The sequence below is a fragment of the Microtus ochrogaster genome, unplaced genomic scaffold (genome assembly GCF_000317375.1).
Source record: "Microtus ochrogaster isolate Prairie Vole_2 unplaced genomic scaffold, MicOch1.0 UNK4, whole genome shotgun sequence".
NCBI classification, from domain to species: domain Eukaryota; kingdom Metazoa; phylum Chordata; class Mammalia; order Rodentia; family Cricetidae; genus Microtus; species Microtus ochrogaster.
Genome location: NW_004949102.1, coordinates 16,003,221 through 16,009,359, shown reverse-complemented (window position 1 = coordinate 16,009,359; position 6,139 = coordinate 16,003,221). Strand labels below are relative to the sequence as shown.

Genomic DNA, 6,139 nt, shown 5'->3' with positions numbered 1-6,139 from the left:
TGTTTTGTTTTTTAGTAAGCATTGTTTTTATTCATCTTAGTTAGATTTTAAGCTGCTTTTTGTCTTTAGAAGCTTTTAAAAAGAAAAGCGAATTAGGTCCACTTCATTGTCCACTGATTTCTTTTTATGAGAGTTGGATAATGCTGGTAGGTTATATCGATGCTCTGCAATAATGTCAATCTTGACTTTCCATTCTGCAGCTTTCTTTTGAACGTGTTCTCTAGTTGAGGATTTGTGTAAAGAATATGCTGCTGCTCTTGCCATTCCCAAAGCAGTCTTCAGAAAAGCCATATCTGTAGCTTTATTATTTTTGGTTCCAAAGGGAGGATTCATAATTACGGTATCAAATAATTTGGACATTCTGTTACATAACGAGCACACATCACACTGAATCATACCCACGTTTGTTAACTCAAACTCTTCCACATTCCGAGTAAATATTTCCAGTGCGTCTTCGTCTATGTCAAATCCAACACAGCCCTGCTCCTAACATCGCAGCCCCGATGCTAAGTACTCCAGAACCACATCCTAGATCTGCAACCACTTTATTTTTAATGTCATCATATGTATTATGGATTGTATACAGCATGCATGCTCACGGAGATTGCCGCTCCGGGCAGTGGGGAGATGCAGGATTACATGACGAAGCAACCTGATGGTCCTCGCAGGCCCTCCCCACAGCGCCTGAAGCGCCAATGTGCACCCACAATCTGCATTTTAATAGTTAAAAATCTCCAGGGGATCCCCAGTTGGTGGCACCTTGACATTTGAGATGTGACCTTAGAGCGTCACCTACAACCTTTCTCTAGCTGTGCCTACATCTATGCTGTGACCCCTCTTAAAACCCAGGGACCACCAGAGAAACCCCCTCATCCTGGGGAGGGGGAACAAGCTCAGAAGAGTGAGTGGAGGGGGTGGGGAGACTCAGCACATGGATCTAGAAGAAGACAGAATCAGGCCTGTGATGGAGGCTCTACCTGGAGGGGCCCTTGACTAACGACCCACAGGATCCCCATGAGCCCGGGCTGGGGCTTAAAAACTGTCCACGGACCTGCTTAGGACTCATCTCTTTTCCTCCAAGTCCCACTGGGGCATCTATAAGCAAGGCTGGGAGGAGGAACAACGTCCCTCTTTCCATCTGCCCTGCCCACTTTGCAATCTTCTGTTCCGTGCACTCATCACTCCCTGTTTATAGCATACAGCTCTCCCCAGTGTTTTCATGACCTTGTAGATTCCTGCCAGTGAAGTTTTGGCTAACCCAGAGTTAACTCCATCTGCCCATCTGTTGCTTCAGCCCCTTTTCCAACTGGGCAAAGTAACATAGTGACAGATCCCAGGGGTTCAGATGGGGACATCATGTTTGTTAAACGACCTAGCAGAAGTTAAATAATGGCCTCTTGTCTCTCTGTCTCTCTCCTTTGTTCTGATGGGTAGGGTTGTGGAGGGAGGAGCTTATAGCAAAGCAATTTTGTTGGGGGGGGGGTGTTCCAGTATATGAAGCAACTGGATCCTAAGTGAGTGCCCTGGATGCAATTTTAGAAAACAAAATAGTTTTTGCAGTGTGAAAAAAAAAAAAACCTGAACTTTCCAAACATCAACCGTGGGAGCTGCCTGGATCATCACCTGCTTAGATTCCCCTGTCACTGCATTCAAGCTAAGCAGGACCATGTCTAAGTGTATTTCCAAAGTGGATTTTTTAAAATTGCAATGGTGGGGGGGAAAAGATTGGAAAGCTCAAAATATAGATACCCAAATGTCACCACTGCTACCACCAGAGAAGATGCTTCCTCTGTTTCCAGGCCCCGGGAAGCAGAGCATGCTGGATTGACAGCCTTACCCCTCGCTTGTCTGTCTAGTCGCTGCTATTGTGGAATCTGGTTATTTGAGTCAGAGGAGGCAGAAAAGGACTCATCCCTATAATCCACAGTAACACAGGACCCAGATTTCGAGTCACAGGTTACAAGAGAGCTGCTGTCCCAGCTCTCCCTTTTCGGTGCACTCTGAACACACGGACGTGTCAACTGTTCCTAAGAGTTAGCTGGGTTAGAAGTTGTAATCATACTGAGCTTAGCAGGCCACCATGAGAAAATTTAATCAAAGGGAAGGTGCCAGACAGAATGAAGCTGACTTCGCAAAGTTGAAGCAGAGTCAAGAGCACACAGGGGAGGGCCAGTGGTTGTAGCGACTGAGGGGGTGGCGCAGAAGGGTCAAGGAGGACCACCCCTTTTATCCCCTTCACAGTCCCTGAGTGGCAGTCATGACGGGCGAAACTGGAAAAGGAACACGAGCCGGGCATAGTGGTGCCTACATGTGATCCTAGCACCCAGTCATTGGAGACAGGAGATTGGTGTTTTAAACCTGACCTCAGCCATGAAGCCAGATCCTGTAGCAAAAGCAAAGGAGGCGGTAGTAGTCTGGGTGGCACGTGTCTGTCACCCCAACACTGTAGGAGCACACAAATGAAGTAGTCCCACACTAGCTCAGAACTGAGTGTGGTAAAGGGTTCTTTATTTAGTGGGGGGGACTCAGAGATCACAGTCCTCTACACAAAAGGGGAACAGAAACCAAAGTTAGCAGCCAGGAGAGAGAGAGAGAGAGTGAGCTTGTGAGCACGCATCAGGCCACACTCAACTCTGGTCCAGCATCTCAAAGGCCATTGGCTGAAGGAGGTTCTCCAGCATAACACCTGAGAGAGAGAGGCAGGAGGGTCAAGAATGCAGTTACTCTCAGATACACAGCAAGTTTTCGACCTGCATGGGCTACATAAGACTCTATCCCGGCAAAGGGACCTGGAAGGATGTGGATACACAGGGGAAAATACCATGTGGCTGTGACATCAGAGGCCAAGACTGAGGGATGCTTCGTGAAGCCAAAGCCACTGACAACGAGCCAGTCCTCCAGAGCCCATCGACAGATGGACAGTTCTCCCTCACAGCCCACAGAAGCCAGCCTTGCAGATACTTTGACTTCAGGCTTGCGGAACTGAGAAAGTAAACTTCTGTTGTTCTAAGCCACCCAGTTGGTGCTATCTGGGCGTGGTGGTCCTGCCCATCTAATATGGCCACCTCGGGTTTTACTAATGTATGAGTTCATTGTCTTATGTTCCAGTACATGGGAGTTGACTTTAATATTATTTTTAATATTAAAAATATTAAGCTGCTGTGTGGCAGGTGAGACACTGAGATGGATAGGCACACCATGCAGAGTGAAGTTAAATATTTATTTAGTGGGTTATGGAAGGGAAGGGGAAGAGGGGGAAGAGCAGAGAGAGAGAGAAAGCAGAGAGGGGGAAGGGGATAAGTGGGGTGAAGGGCGAGACAGAAGCTGCCTCTTTGAGAGAGAGAGAGAGAGAGAGAGAGAGAGAGAGAGAGAGAGAAAGGGGGAGAGAGAGGGAAAGACTGGACTCTGAAGATCAGCTTGCCTCAGTGGATGGGGAGGGAGTGGGCGTGGCTTGTCTCTTAAAAGGATAGGACAGACCATTACATTCCCATCACTTTTTTTTTATGATAAAAAAGGAGGTTAGGCACAATAGGTTAAAGGAATTGGGGCAGCGGATTCTCAAGACTTGCTTCCTGCTTATTTATGAGTGTCGTCTTAGGGGGAAACCTGGGAAAGCCGGGTGCCGGTCACATCCTGGCATAGCTGGTCTCTTTGTTTGATGTGGGATTTCCCTCTGTATGCTTGAATACCATTAATGAATTAAAAACTGCCTTGGCCTATTCATAGGGCAGAACTTAGGTGGGCAGGGAAGACAGAACTGAATGCTGGGAGAAAGAAGGGTGGAGTCAAGAGACACCATGGTCTCTCACCGGCCACATGGCTTCCTACCTGTGACCCAGCTGCCTTTGTGGCCTGTCTTGGTCTCGGGACCCACTGCCTGCTGCCTGTCGCCGCTCATGGACCTATGGGCATGGTCTCATGGCCCGCTGCCCAGTGCTGCCACTCAGGGACCTGCAGCATTTTTAACATTGGTGCCCTCGGACTCAGTAGGCCCTCCCACGCCTCTCCCAGGGTTGGGATCTGGAACCGGGTATTTTTTCCACAACAACCACGCGTTCCATCTGTCTGAGCACTGACCTCTACAGATGTCAACATGTAGGAATGTGGGTCATGTGTAAGGGCTCTCCAAGGACACAGCTGTGATGGTAAATTTTGGTTGTTGACAGGATTTTAGAATCACCTAAGAGATAAACCTCGGGGCATTTCTGCGAGGACATTTCCAGGTGGGGTTCACTAACCCGGCCTAATGTGGGCAGTGCCATGCTATGGGCCGGGGCCCTAGAGGGAGGAAGTGAGGAAGCTAGTTGCATCTCCATCAGCATCCCACTGCAGATGTGATGTGCTCAGCTGCCATGCCTTCCCCACCAGGATGGGCTGCACCTTCCAGCTGTGAGTCACAATAAACCCTTCCTTGCTGTTGTCGGGCAGTGAGGAAAAGTCACCAACACAACATCAAAGAGTGAAGCTCCTGGGCTCTTCTTCAGAGCAAGTGATTTTAAGTTATTGTGGACCAGACACCATCCTGTGCAGAGGCCATGGAAGATGAGACATGCTTCCTCCCCAGGGCCACAGGGAACGGTCTGGATAGGGAGTCCACGTGAAGCTGTCCATAGGTTGAGATTTGTAAACATTCCTTAGAAAGTTCTAAGAGCCTTACTGGCCCGCATGGTGGAGACAGGAGCCCTACTGGTCTGTGTTGTGGAGACAGGAGCCCTGCTGGCCCGTATCATAGAGACAAGAGCCCTACTGGTCTGCCTTGTGGAGACAGCCCTGCTGGCCCGTATCATAGAGACAGGAGCCCTACTGGTCTGTGTCATAGAGACATGTGAAGCACTGGCCTCTGTGTGTGAGAAGCCTGAAGGTGACCTTGTGTGGTTTGATGGGGAATTCTGTAGTAATGTGTTTTAGTTATACTTTTTTTTTTTAAAAAAAAAAATTCTTCACCACTAGTTAGACTTTTCATTCATGAGACAGCTTGAGGGAAGATTTATTCTGGCTTGTGGTGTCAGACCACAATCCTGGGCCCAATGCTGAAGGAGAATATCATAGCAGATAAGAAGCCGAGAAAGAACCAGGGACCTGGTCAAATGCTCCCTTCCAGGGACCTCCCTCTGACAGCTAGGCCCTACCTCTGAAAGTGGCTACTCCTCCCCAAAAAGAGCCACCAGCTGGGAAAAAGCATCCAGCAGATGAACTTCCCAGCACCTGTCATGTTCAGACCCAAACAGTCGTGAATGACTTGGAGCTTCCAGGAAGAAGGGTTGCCCAGAGCAGGTCTCTCAAGGAAGTGGTGAACCACAAAGTCAGCAGCAGGGACAAAACATGTTCCACCCATCATGATGTCACATGGGGCTCCATCTTCCCGTCCCCACCCCCTGCCTCCTTCCAAGCCCTGTTGGTGCAGGTACACTGACCTCCTCTCAGTCAGAAATGTCAGGGCAATGCAGAATTTCTAAATTATTTATTTAGCTTTAGATTTCTTTATTTCATTCTACATGTACTTTATGCTCATATGTTCGTCTGTGTATTGTGTGTACCCCGGAACTGGAGTTATGGACAGTTGTGAGCCACCACGCAAGTGCTCGGGGTGCAAGCTGTATATATCCTCTGGAAGAGCAAGTGTTCTTAACCACTGAGCCATCCCGCCAGCCCCTGTATATTTATTTTTTTTATTTATTATTTACTCTGCTTAGTTCCCTGCTTTGTAGTTAGAGGTAGTAACAGTTATTCCCCAAACTTCTCAACTAAAGATTTTACCTGAACTGGGAAATAAAAGTCAGCTGGGAATGGCAGCACACACCTGTACAATCCCAGCAGTTGGAGGGACAGGCAGGAGGACCAGGAGTTCAGGCCAGTCAGGACGACATGAGACACTGTGTCCAGAAACAGAAGTAACCCAGGTCTGGTCCCTCAGACCTGTAATTTCAGCACTCACTAGACTGCGGCAGGAGGATCAAGAGTTCAAGACCTGCCCTCATGGGGGAGGTAAGACAGGAGGATCCTGGGACTCCCTAGTCAGCAAGCTTAGCCAGATCAGTGAGCTGGTCCCAAGGACAGACCCTGTCTGAAAAAACAAGGTGGTAACAAACCTAAACTTCCTGAGGAACAGCATCCAAGTGACCTCATGCTTGACAGCCGT

The 6,139-nt window shown here is 48.6% G+C and overlaps 1 pseudogene; it reads right to left on the bottom strand.

Moving 5' to 3' along the window:
- Window positions 1–35: 35 nt before the first annotated feature.
- On the bottom strand, window positions 36–3,898 carry LOC113458128 (annotated as a pseudogene).
- Between the last annotated feature and the right edge of the window lie 2,241 nt (window positions 3,899–6,139).